Below are 13546 nucleotides of genomic sequence, written 5' to 3'. Positions count from 1 at the left end.
GAAAGGCTACGTAGAGAGTAATCATAAAATACTTTACATTAGGACTTTGCTTTCTAAGTAATGATTTCAAAGCCATGTTGTAGCAGGAATCTTAGAAGGTCTTATTAATAAAATCAATCCTGAGCCAGGTATTGAAGCCCTGTGATTGAAGGCTTGCTGTCTGGGATTAAAGGCTTGTGTCACCATACTTGGCTGCAACTTTGAAGCCAAGGGTTTCTTCCTCTGGAATGCTAGGATTAAAGGCGTGTGCTACCACTGCCTATCCTACGTATCTAGTGGCTTTTCTGTTCTCTGACACCAGATAAGTTTATTGGGGTACACAATATTTTGGGGAACACAATACCACCACACCATGTGAATAATATCCTGCCAATGAGTTCTTCTAACAATGGTATATCAGTGGCAATCTTTTCCCTATTAAAAGAATTATCAAATGGTGAAAACTGAAGGTCCCAAAGCTTGCAAGAAGAGTCTCAGAAAATCATTTGAATAAAGTAACTTATTTTTTATCCTGGTGGTTTATTTCTGCTGATGTTTATTGTAATTGAGATTAGTACTTTGTTCTCAGTAGAAAAGAACCTGAAGTTTCTAATGTTGATGGGAACATAGTAATCTAAAATAATAGAAAGTTACATGAAAGTAAGACAAAGCAGAATAAGTGTATAGATTAGGAGACAACCCTAGTTGATAGTACAGAATGTTCCCCCAAGTCATTAGGTGAGAAGAAAGGAGGCACTGGTCAGCAAATTCCACAGCAAGATGTAAGGGAATAATTTAGATTGGTGGAGAAAGTACTCTCCATCCCGATAAACAGACATTTATTTCCCTTGCACTCAATTCGCATTACCCTTAGTCAGTTCTCCAACATGAGCAACTGTATTTTCTTACAAATCCACCCTGAATCCCCATACTTAGTGTCTAGTCCATGACACTGCAAAGGATGTGTTGCTGTACTTCCCATTCATAGTCCATTTCTGTGTTGATCATGTCTAGAGCTGTGACAAGCATCAAACACCAGTATTCCAAGGACCACAAGGACCAAGGCTGCCATCCCCATTCTGAGCAGATTCTCCACTGTGTGGTGATCCTGTGTCTCTGAGTCTGTGGTTGTGGAGAAAGAATGAACGGAAGAAGAAAATCAACTGAGGAAGATCAGATATCAAAACCCTCAGAAAAGCTGTATGAGTGAGAATTTGTACTCACCTTTGTTTGGTTTGGACATGTTTTGTGATATAGTGATGTTCTCAGCAGATCCTAAATACAGAAGAGAATGTACACAATTAATGAAGTACATAAGAGAGCAGAGAGTCTTCTCTGAAGTCAGCATTCATATTTCAAGTAATTTTCATTCCTTATAATTGCATATTAGGCTAATCACAAATCTTCAGAAGGATCCAGTGTCAATCCTTTCCCTAGGGTGCCATGATTCCTTCTGGATTCTTCACAGACATTAAGTTGTTTGAGTTCACACTTCAGACTAAGACACTTGAGTATGATGTTTTTTGTATTTTGTTTTTATCAACACAAGATCTAAGTATTGGTGAAGAAAATCACCTCCCATTTCCAATTCAGAATTTAGGAGGCCTTCCTATCCTTTCTGTTCACTCTAGGGTATGGGAACATGCAACTAAATTCATGATGGAGAAATTGTGTGTGAGGTCCATATCAATTTTTTGTATTCACCACCTCTTACTCACATAACCCTGCAATGTAAGACTGACTCCTATCACTTTTAGACATTTTACCTACTGGTCACCCAGCAGGAAGGCACATTGTGGAGGATTAAATGCAAGAAATCCAAACTTCAGCTGTGTTCCCTACTCTGAAGATAAAATGCATGAACTGAAAGGAAGGAGCCTGAATGCCTTGTCCTGGCTCTGTTGCATACCCATACACAGTGTCACCATTACAGTGTCAGATACGGCACGACAATTTTGGAAGTGTTTTCTCTGTATGAGGAAGACACAGATAAGGTCAGAATTAAAAAGAACTTAACATCTAGGCCAGTGCTTTTCAATTTACAGTCCTGGAAAATGAGAATTTGAAAGGAGAGCGGCTTTTACATGTGTCTGTCCCTCTCAGAAGAGACTCCATCTATCCATATTTATATTGAGTCCCTGGACCAATCCTCAAAAGAGTTCTAGTTTAGTTCTCTATGGTCAGACTCCAGAGGATGAACGGAGAGTCTAACCCACTGTGGGTAATACCATCCTTGAGGTGTTCATCCTGGATTTTATATGAAAGCAGGCTAAGGAAGCCATGAAGAGCAAACCAGTGAGCAGCACCCATCTAAGACTCTGTAATGACACCTGCCTCCAGCGTCTTGACCTGTTTGAGTTCCAGCCCTGACTTCCTTTAAATATTAACAGTGCTGTGAAAGTGTAAGCCAAATAAACCTTTCCTCCACAACTTGCTTTTTGATGGTGATATTTCATTTCAACACTAGAAACCCTAACTAAGATAATGCATTCTTCTATTCTTTCTCGGTCAAAATCATGGGCTCTCCCATCTGAGTAATAGATGCCAAGAGCTACCTTCAGCCATCATGACTGGAACCATCCTCAGGGCAGCAAAGCTAGTGATAAAGAGTTCTTCTATCAAAAACAGTTGAGCAAACAAGCGTCCTCATCTGAGACAAATATCTCCAGAAGGTTACTGGCCACTGACCACATATGTGGTCTACTTTTGAAGTATCCATAATATCTAAAGGGCCCACTCTTGTTGGATGTCACAGGGATCTCTGGAAACAGAGCCTGGGACTATCCAGTGTGTGTGTACTGAGCCTTGAGGGACCTGGAGAAATTCTGTTCTTCCCCAGTTTCAATGAATCAATCATATCTTTTTGATGAGACACATTGGAGTTTCACCCTCCCACCTGAGGTTTCAACATGATGACAGAGTAGTTTTACCTTCAATGACCCTTAGTAAAAAGAGGACACAGTCTGTTAAATGATACTTTGGCACCAGCAGTTGGACGGTAGGTCAAATCAATATATTTCCTGAGGAAAAATGTTGAGGACATGATGTGCTTGATCTCACAAGTAACATGGGAGATATCAGGAAAGTTATCCATGCAGTGTGACTCCTGAACTGATAAATACCTGTTTTCTATCAAGAGAGCTGGGAATGGATGTTGTTAATAACCAGGGGACCATGTATCTGTAGCTCCAGACATCACCTGAATACCCCAGAATGTTTATCCCAGACTCTGTCTCCCTAGAGTTTTTCATTAACTCTCAGTTAATAAAGTCCATCTTAGGGAAGATGTGCTATAGACTTTACAGCCTGCTGACATGTACACTATGTCAGTCATTGATCACACTAGATTAAAGGCCCTTTAGCTATAGAACCCATCTTCATGGTCACATTTGAGTTGAGTTTTTTTTTTTTTTTTTTTTTTTTTTTTTTTTTTTTTTTTTTTTTTGGTTTGTCGAGACAGGGTTTCTCTGTGTAGCTTTGTGCCTTTCCTGGAACTCACTTGTTAGCCCAGGCTGGCCTTTGAAGTCACACAGATCTTCCTGGCTCTGCTTCCCAAGTGCTGGGATTAAAGGCATGCACAACCACCGCCCGGCCTTGAGTTGAGTTTTGATGCAATTGATCCTAGTTGTTCACTGGATTTTCTATTACAGTAGGAAACTTTTTTCCAAATTTGTACTGTGTTTAAACTTGCTTACAATCAACCACATGGTGTCATACATTTTAAAAGTGTGAAGCAGCAAGTATAAAGTTAGTGTGATCAAACTTTTCCTTGTTAATGCATGCGTGTCCTATTCTCCCAAGCAACAGAGCTTTCAAGGACCCACACACAGAAAAATGTGAAGACTCTGAAGCTCAGTTTCCACAGACCTGTCACCATCACCACCAGCTCCAGGGTGTCACTGTGCTGTGTCCACCCAGCAGAGGTATAACGGTAACAGTGATATCCTCCTGCATTATACTTTGTCACGAATGGGATGATAAACTTGGCCCTGTGATCAGGTACTGTGCACTAAATCTGCCCCAGGGTTCTGGGCTTCCTTCTTTACAAGGGAAGGAAGTTGTGTTTCCTTAGTTCTCTCACACCAGATTGTCACAGGATTCCATTAAATGATCACAGAGCCCGGCTCAGCCCAGATGGTGGGTTTCTGGAGGGTCTCTGAAAAGAGATAAGTGAGAGGGATGTGGGACTTTAAATAGTTGTACAGTGAATGTGAATCTCAGACTTGACCCTTGAATAACTGAAGGACACATGGAACCATCTGAAGATCCATATCTTTGCTGACCCTCCCATGTTCTATTATCACAACACCTCTCATTAGTTTCTGTATCTTGACTCTCAGTTCTGCAACTGTATCTGTGTGCTAATACACATGTCCTTCCCTGTGCTCACCACAGGGACACATAGAGACCTCTGAAGACCTGTCTCTCTCCTCACTGTACCAAGTTCCGTCCTCAGAACACCCCTCAGTACTTTCTGTATCTTGGCCCCCATAGTCTGCATACTGAATATATGGGTCCAGGAACCTGTCCTTCACTGTACTTATCACACATTAGGGTCTCCTAGAGAAACAGTTGACCCTTGTATAACAGAAGGACACACGGGACCATCTGAAAATCCATCTCTCTGCTGACCCTGCCAGGTTCCCTTCTCAGAGTACCCCTCAGCACTTTCTGTATTTTTACTCCCTAATCTGCATGCTGTGTACATGGGCTCAGGAACCTGTCCTTCACTGTACTTATCACACATTAAGGTCTCCTGGGGAAACCTGTTTCAAGTTCAATGTCATTCAGTAGGGAGCCTGGGGCTTCCTCACCTGAGACTATAAGCTCCAGGATGTCACTCCCTTCTGACCACACTTGAGGATTGCATGCATGATAACCATAGCATCTGAAACCCCATCTTTCACTTAGTGTGATGGGACCCACTTGGAACCTGGCTGGAGACAGGCTAGTATATACATATTGTGAGTCCATTGAGCTGTAGAACTGCTTGTCCTTAATTAAAATGAACCTGTCATATTTCTGATTTGAGGTACATGAGAGGGTCACAGATCCTCCTAAGGTTACAACAGGGTTTGGAAGGGCAGACAGGGTGGGTTTGTAGTAGACACCTGGAAGAGATACATATGGAATATTAAATGGGTTCACACAGTCTGGATTGTCCCCATACCTGAGTAATGAGTGGGGATACATCCAGAGCAGACGTTTCTAAAGAGTCACAACTGGGGATTCATATAATTCCTGAATATATACTCAACTGTCACCAAAAGCCCCAAGGCGTCACTCTTCTCAGTCCACCCAGCAGAGTTATAACAGTAACAGTGATATCACCCTGCATTATTCTCTCTCATGGATGGGATGATAAACTTGGCCCTGTGATCAGGCACTGGTGCAGTTAATCTGTTTCTGGGTGCTGGGCTTCCTTCTTTATACAAGAAATATATTTGGGTTTCCATGGTTCCCTCACACCAGATTGTCACAGGATTCCCTGAGGTGATCACAGAGCCTTGCTCAGCCCACATTCTGGGTTTCTGGAGGGTTCCTGAAAACAAGTAGGTGGGAGGAATATGGGATTTTACCAGTTGCATGGAGAATAAGAAACTTGTAGTTCACACTTCAATAACAGAAGGACATGGGGGATCATGTGAACATCCATATCTCTGCTGACCCTGCCAGGTTCCCATCTCAGATTCCCCATCAGTGCATTCTGTATACTGACTCTCATAATCTGTATTTTGTGTTGTGGACTCAGGAACATGTCCTTCCCTGTGTTCATCACACATTAGGGTCTCCTTTGGAAATCTGTTTCAAGTTCAGTATCTTCCAATAGAGAGGAAAAAACTTTCTCGCCTGAGACTAGGAGCTGCAGGATGTCACTGCCTTCTGACCACACTTGAGGCCTGCTTGAGTAATAGCCAAAGCATCTGAAACTCCATTTTTCAGTGAGAGTGATGGGACCCACTTGGAATCTGGCTGGAGACAGCCCATCATATACATATTGTGAGTCCATGGAGCTGTAGAACTGCTCTTTCTTAATTAAAATGAACCCATCATATCTCTGATTTGAGGTACATGAGAGGGTCACAGATCCTCCTAAGGTTACAACAGGGTATGGCAGTGCAGACAGGGTAGGTTTGTTGTAGACACCTAAGAGAGATACATATGGAATATTAAATGGGTTCACACAGTCTGGATTGTCCCCCAGGCCTGAGTAATAAGTCGGGATACATTCAGAGAAAACTTTTCTTTTCTTTTTTTTTTTAAAGATTTATTTATTTATTATGTACACAGAAGAGGGAGCCAGATCTCATTACAGATGGTTGTGAGCCACCATGTGGGTGCTGGGAATTGAACTCAGGACCTCTGGAAGAGCAGTCGGTGCTCTTAACCTCTGAGCCATCTCTCCAGCCTCCAGAGAAAACTTTTCTAAAGAGTCACATCCGGGGATTCATATTATTCCTGAGTCTCCACTCACCTGTCACCACCAGTTCCAGGGTGTCACTGTGTTCTGTTGTTCCATCAGGGCTTTTATAATAACACCAATACTGGCCTGCTTCATGACTTTTAATGGATGAGATATAGATCTTGTCCTTTTTTTCAGTTTCTTCATCAGCTGTTGGTACTTGGGAATCTGGGTTAACCTTTTTTATAGAAATGGTATTCCTGGGCATCTAAGGGGCCTTCACAAAGTAGAGTTACCTGCTTCCCAATGGTTACCACATTTCTTGGCACAGCTCTGAGTGTGGGTTTTGAGAGGCCTCCTGAAAACAAAACAAAACAAAACAAAGGAAAAAAAAACAAAACAAAGCAAAGCAAACAAACAACAATAGTAACAAAAAATGGGAGCTAGCTCAGAGGACATCCTGCTTAACTGCAATCTCTCAATCTCAGGAACTTGCAGGCAACACCAGCATCAGCCCACACCAGCTCTTCTCTATATCTTTTCTTCAGAGTTGACCATTGATTCCCACTGACTGTGCACACACTAGAAAAGCTGGGAAGACACTCACCTGCCAGCACTGGGTTCCTGGGGCCCAGACTCAGTCCTGCAAGAGAGTTACCTGTGAGTGTATGTACTTGAATCCTGAGCAGGACTACCACTTCCAGATCCCTTCTGAGGTACTGAGAGACCCTGATGGATTACTGCTCAACTGTGAGGTAGACTACTTCTTAGAGCAGAATTCTCTCTCCACAACTTCATTTCTCACCAAGACAAAGCAGAATTATGAGGGTGGGGATCATAGCATCTTCCAATTGCCAAAAGTTTGCAGATGGTTGGTCCTCTTGCAAAAAGAACAGACACAAAGTATATTGCCTGCTCAGTATGGTGCCTCCTTGTCGAGAGTATGTTATACAGACAGTCCTTTCAAAAACCGGAACTGCTCTTTCTAGGCAAGTGCCTCTTTTTCCCACTGCTGTGAAGGGCTGCAAAACATGTGGTCTCTGTTCCTGTGGGTTTCTTTGGTTTTGGTTTTGGTTTCTGACAGGAAGTCTCCTGAAATTGCCAGGTCTAAATCTCCTCCCCTTTCTCAGTCAGCTTCTTGCGTGCTAGGTTTACAAACCCATATCTGATTGCAGTCTCTTTTTGCAGAGCATCTTCCATATACCCATCTACATTAGCTTGCATGGTCCTCTTCACCAAAGAATTGACTTAACTAGAAATAATCCTGGTATCTTCCTGAACCAACACCTTCAGCTCAGGGTGCTTTTCCTGTCCACGTTTGTTTGTTTCTCTATCAGTTCAGCCAGACCACACTCATAAAGCTGTAGGTTCCTTATCATGGCCAGCTTCCTACTCAGCCCTAGATATGCTTTGGGTATTTTGTGTGAAGTTTTCTTGGGGATACATGAATACTGAATGGCTACTTCCCCAAGCAGGTACATCAATGACAGAGACAAAGACATGATTCTATCCAAATCTAGTGGGTGATACAATGAGTTTTACAAGTGATCCTTAGAGGGATATGAGCAAACATTTTCAAATATGTTTGTTTCTTTTGAGACCGTGTCTCAGTGTTTACCTCTGGATGTTTTTGAACTCACTTTGTAGAAAAGATGGACCTTGGACTCATGAAACCTGAAGGAAGAATTCCCACAAGTTATATCCGGTTTAACACTGGAGGGTTAGCATCTAGCCTTGATCTGCCTTTTGTATTTGTTACCCTTGTCTCCACAATTTGTGTTTGAAGTTTTAGCTGAGAGTTTTCCTAGGGCATTAAAGCCTATGAAAACTTAGTAACAAAATCCAACCCCCCTCCAAAAAACCTATGATAAAAAGGAGAATTTGCATTTGGCATTATCTGTCTTGGGGGCTTAGAACAAAGACTTTGGTATATGGAATTGACTTGTTAAAGGTGTGATTTGTAAAACAATAAATGAATCCTTTACTCACCAAGGGTGTTTTAGTCCATAGAAGTGAATCCACCCTACAGCTAGAAAAGGATAAGAATTCATCCTTGATGTACCTCCATACAACTTTTCTCATATCTGCCTGAACCTATACCCACACTCAATATACAAGATATTAATGCCCAATATGGAGCTTAATGTTGTGGTAATTCCTGTGCTACTGCACCCATTCACCATGTCTGAGCAAGTGGCTGTGGATTAAAAAATAGAGACAAGAGACAGCGAGTGATTCACCACAGCAGAATGCCTAATGCTGTTTATTGAAAGAGGGAGGAAACCTTAAATCCAGGCATACAGCACAATGGAGGATCCCTGGGGTGTGTGTGTGTGTAGAAGTTCACTACCCAATGTTCTACATTCTTGCATCTAAGCTGTTTACACCAAATGCAGGATACACAAACAAAGAACCTCCAGTGATTTTTCAGTAAGAAGGAAACTGGAAGGGAATCAGCATAGGGAGGATATCTGGTCCAGGTTGGCAAGCAAGGCGGTAGTCACTCACAGTGGGGGGGCAGGGCTCACAGGTCCCTTTTTACTAAAAAATGAGCTTCTGACTTAGGTTGCATGGGACATCAGCAGGTCACCTTACCCATTATGAAGATACCTTACCAGGCCACCCAGGCACTCTGGCTTAGTTTGATGACTGCCCCCCAGGCATTACTCATCTCTGAATACTCATTATCATACAGACTCAACCACATGAGCTGTAGAGTAACTGCTGCCAAAGATCTCAAAGTGGTGCTGGGCTTGCAATCTGTGCAACACATAGAAGACCAACAATAGTCCTAACCTACCCATAAGTCAGTAGGCTAAAGGCAATTGAGCCATTCCCTTCCTTAACGAGCCTTACTGCAAATTGGAGTCCTCATAAGGTGGTATCCCATAGGCAAGTAGAACTTGAGTTTTATAAATTTTACAACTTTCAAAGCCAATTCAAATATATAATTGTAGAATTAAATTCATCATGCCCAATAAAATGAAAGGTTAACTTACTGTGGTAGCTGCTTTTGCTGCCAGGGTTTCCACTGTGCTAGCTGTAGTAACCAATTATGAAATAGCAATCCTAGAAACAGTAGCAGCAGCATGGCCATCACTGCTATAACAGCAACAATGGCAACAGTGATGTCAGATTCTTTTCTGGAGTGTGTGAGCATCATCTGTGTCTAACTGCCACAGTCCACTGGCATGGACACAACTCCAGGAACACAAACCGCCATTTTTCTTGATCTCAGCATGACTTAAGCTGGCAGCTCTGCAAAAGAACAACTAAGAACCATAAAGAAAGAAAAAAAGACAGCAAACAAGGGGCAGAACTAATGGTCTCATAATGGCTACATTCAGACTAAAATTTTAAGGTATCTTCAAAAAAGACTAGATGAATTTCAGGAGGCCAATAAATGTTGCACAGAGCCACTCCTGAAAAGTAGGTACTACACTAGCTCGAAGAGGATTGCAAAATGTGAAAGGCTTAGCTGGCTTGCTATAGTTAACAAATGGAGGTCAGTGACCTTCAGAGTTATCCTTAATTTCCAAGGTGTCTGAATGACACATTCTCAACAGTTTTGAAAAAGCAGTTACCATACATTACCTTCTGAAGAAGCCAACTACATGGCTACAGTTCCTAAGCTTAAGTTAATGCTTACCAAGGCTGGCCATATTGGGCTCTCAATCCCCATTGGGGTCAGAAAGGGAGAGTTTTTCACAAAGGCCCAATAGGTCTCTGCTATGTTGGGATTCAGCAGCAGCCACAGGGTGCACACAGTGCTCAGGAACCCAAAGAGGCACCTCATTGTCCTGTGGAAAGACACAAACAGATCCCTGGACCCACACCAACAACAGATCGGGTCCCCTCCAAGTGCCAGTGGAAAGATCCTTCCATCACACCAGAGGATGATTTGCAACAGGAGCCCTCCAGTGCTTATCTGCAGCAGAAAATCCAGCAGAATCCACAGATAAAAATTTAAAATATATAAAACAAGGGAAAGAATAGAATGTGGAGAGGAGAGATGAGCCCCTACCTCCCCCCTTTTTACTTTACCAAAATATGTTTTTAAGGTATGATGGCAGCGTTCTACTATAGCCTGTGCATGAGGATTATAAGGAATACCAGTCTTATTAACAATAAAAAAGTCTTGGCAGAATTTTGAAAATGTCATACTGCTGTAGGCAGGACCATTATCAGTCTTTATGCATTTTGGCACTCCCATTTAGGCAAAAGAATGAAGACAATGATTCTTTACATCCTTAACCTTTCCCCCTGAATGGACAGAAGCAAAAATTAGAGAAGAATATGTACCAACACACATGGACATATTGTAATTTTCCAAGGAAGGCATGTGTATGACGTCCATCTGCCACACATGATTAGGTAAAAGTCCTTGGGGATTAACTCCCAAATGAGGAACAGGTGAAAATTCAACACAAATAGGACATGATTTAACTATCTGGATGGCTTCTTCCCAGGTTATGCCTAGGTGATGATGAAGAGATCCAGCATTAAGATGATAACATTAATGCAACTGAGTAGCCTTTTCAAAGGCAGAACAAATTAATGTGACAGCCATACGAGTAATGGCATCAGCCCTTTGATTACCTTCTCTTAGAGGTCCAAGCAATTGGGTATGAGCTTTAATATGGCCCACATAAAGGTTATGTGAGCGGGACCATGTGAGTCCTTGCACTTGCAATAAATATTCATGAATGGGAGAAATAGATGGTATGTAGGCTGTTGTCTCCAAAGGCATAATGGCATGTGCCACATATTGACTATCTGTATAAATATTTACACTCTCATCAGAAAACATCTGTAAAGCAAGCAACAGTGCCTGTACCTCTGCCATCTGGGTAGAAGTGCCCTGGACTTTTATTCTCTTCATTATGTTACCAGAATCCACCATAGCAAAACCACGTGAAGTACCATCAGTAAATACCATACGGGCCTGAGGAATAGGAATCATCTGTACTATCTTGGGAAATATAACAGAATGCAATTTTAAAAAACTGACACACATCATTGGAGGGGTAGTGAATATCAAAATGACCCTGCATGCAGCATGTCAATATGGCCCAATCATTATCATTAGCTTGCAACCATGCTATTTGAGACTGGGTGTATGGGGTCACCACAATATCTGGCTCCTTTCCAAAGGTTTGAACACTGATCTTGATTACCTTAAATATAATCTGAGCAACAGCCTGTGGATAAGGAGTAATGATTTTTGCTGGAGAAGCTGAGGAATGTACCCATAATATAGGACCTGTTTGTCAAAACATTCCAGTAGTTGAATGAGAAAAACCAAATATTCATGACCTAAATAATGATACCTGTATCTTTTCTGGGGCTATTTGTAAATTAGCCAGGCTAAGAACCTCTTGTAATTTAGAAAATGCATCAAAAACTAGTATTTTATCTTTAGCAGCCAATAAAATATAAGTCAATCACAATTAAACACCAATGTTTAGGAATTGCCACAGGGGCAGGCAAACCAGGCTGTGTTGCTCCCATGAGAAGCATGGTTTTATTTACAACTCAAAGACTCTGTAATAGCCTCCATTTTCCTGACTTCTTTTTAATAACAAATATAGATGAGTTCCAAGGTGAAGTGGAAGGAATGGTATGTCCAGCATCTAACTGTTACTTAACTAATGTGTTCACAGCCTCCAATTTATCTTTAGTAAGGGGTCACTTTTCCACCCATACAGGGTCATCACTTTTCCAAGTGCTTTTTAATCGGTTGTATAATCAAAGGCTGCTGTGCAATGACCCCTATGGAAAAGACCCTAATCCTCTTGTATCCCTAGGACATCTAGTGACACAGCTTTTGTCTGCCACAGGTAGTGGGTCTCCTTGAAGTATTTTTCCTAAGTCTCTGCCCAGGCAGTAGCCCTGACTCTTCAGCATCTGTTGTACAGGCTGTGTAGTAAGCACTGCTCCCATACCTTCTAACACATCCCATCCCCACAAGTTCACGGGAATGTCAGGTAGCACAAAGTGTTGAAAAGTTGCTGCATGACCTTCCTCATCCTTCCAATTTAAAAGTAGCCTGCTCTGTAATGGCATCTGACCTGTGCCGATATCTTGTAGGTTAGAGGTAGAATTTTTTTTTTTTTTTTTTTTTTTTTGGTTTTTCGAGACAGGTTTTCTCTGTGTAGCTTTGTGCCTTTCCTGGAACTCGCTTTGGAGATAAGGCTGGCCTCGAACTCAGAGATCCGCCTGGCTCTGCCTCCCGAGTGCTGGGATTAAAGGCATGCAACACCACCGCCCAGCTTAGAGGTAGAATTTTTAAGGGGCAAATTGGGATCTCAGGATTCTTGTGAAATTATAGATATATCCAGTACCAGAATCCAATAATCTTCCAATCTCAAACCCATATAATTTTATTTTTATTTAGGCTGCTTATCATTGATAACTAACTGTTTGTCAAAACACATTTTTTCCTGTACCTCCAAAGCTTCAAGTTCTACATATAGGTGCCATTTTGCATTTAAAATATGAAAGCAGAGATCCCAGCCACTTTCTGAGACTTAGAGACAGGCCCCCAGCTCCCATCCTGCCCCGGACTTCCCTTCAGGATAAGAGTGGCCATTCTGCCCCAAACTTCCTGTCTGGACAAGAGCTCTGATCCTGCCCCAGACTTCCCATTTGGACAAGAGAGCTCTCATCTGGACAAGAGAGAGAGAGACTTCCTGAATTTGTCAGTGTTGTCTGAATCAAATGCGCTGATAAGACCAAGAAGAAACCACAAGGAGATGGGCAGACGTCAAGGCAGAAATACATATAACAAAATGAAGAGCAATACAGTATCACCAGAATCTAGCCCTCCTCCAATATCTAGACCTGAACATAAAAAATTGGAAGAAGCAGAAGAAAACACCCTTGTGAATAACATCATGAAGAAGGTAGAGGCTTGTATAGAGGAAAAGAAAAAAAAAATGGGAAGAATGATATAAAAACTAGAGGAAAAGACAAAGTAGAAGAAACCAATAAAGTCCTGGAAGGAAACAATGAAGCACTGAAAGAAAATCATGAAAAAGCAATGAAAAAATGAAGGAAACAGTCCAAGACCTGAAAAGGGAAATAGATAAAATGAAGTAGACACAAACAGAGGGAATGCTGGAAATAGAAAATCTGAGTAAATGATCTGAACTTCAGATGCAA

At 41.8% G+C, this 13546-nt stretch overlaps 1 long non-coding RNA gene across 2 annotated transcripts; it reads right to left on the bottom strand.

Moving 5' to 3' along the window:
- Nucleotides 1–1051: 1051 nt before the first annotated feature.
- LOC143272839 (uncharacterized) lies at nucleotides 1052–7454 on the bottom strand. 2 transcript variants are annotated; one of them, XR_013050427.1, is made up of 5 exons: nucleotides 7188–7454; nucleotides 6990–7025; nucleotides 6455–6740; nucleotides 1204–1254; nucleotides 1052–1101 (listed from the first exon to the last, which is right to left on the bottom strand). It is a non-coding gene; the product is annotated as an uncharacterized LOC143272839 (long non-coding RNA). The 2 variants fall into 2 exon arrangements; XR_013050426.1 differs by having other exon boundaries at nucleotides 6990–7454.
- Nucleotides 7455–13546: the final 6092 nt, after the last annotated feature.

This window comes from Peromyscus maniculatus, chromosome 1, assembly GCF_049852395.1.
Source record: "Peromyscus maniculatus bairdii isolate BWxNUB_F1_BW_parent chromosome 1, HU_Pman_BW_mat_3.1, whole genome shotgun sequence".
Classification (NCBI taxonomy): Eukaryota; Metazoa; Chordata; class Mammalia; order Rodentia; family Cricetidae; genus Peromyscus; species Peromyscus maniculatus.
This window is presented reverse-complemented; position numbering and strand designations above follow the sequence as displayed.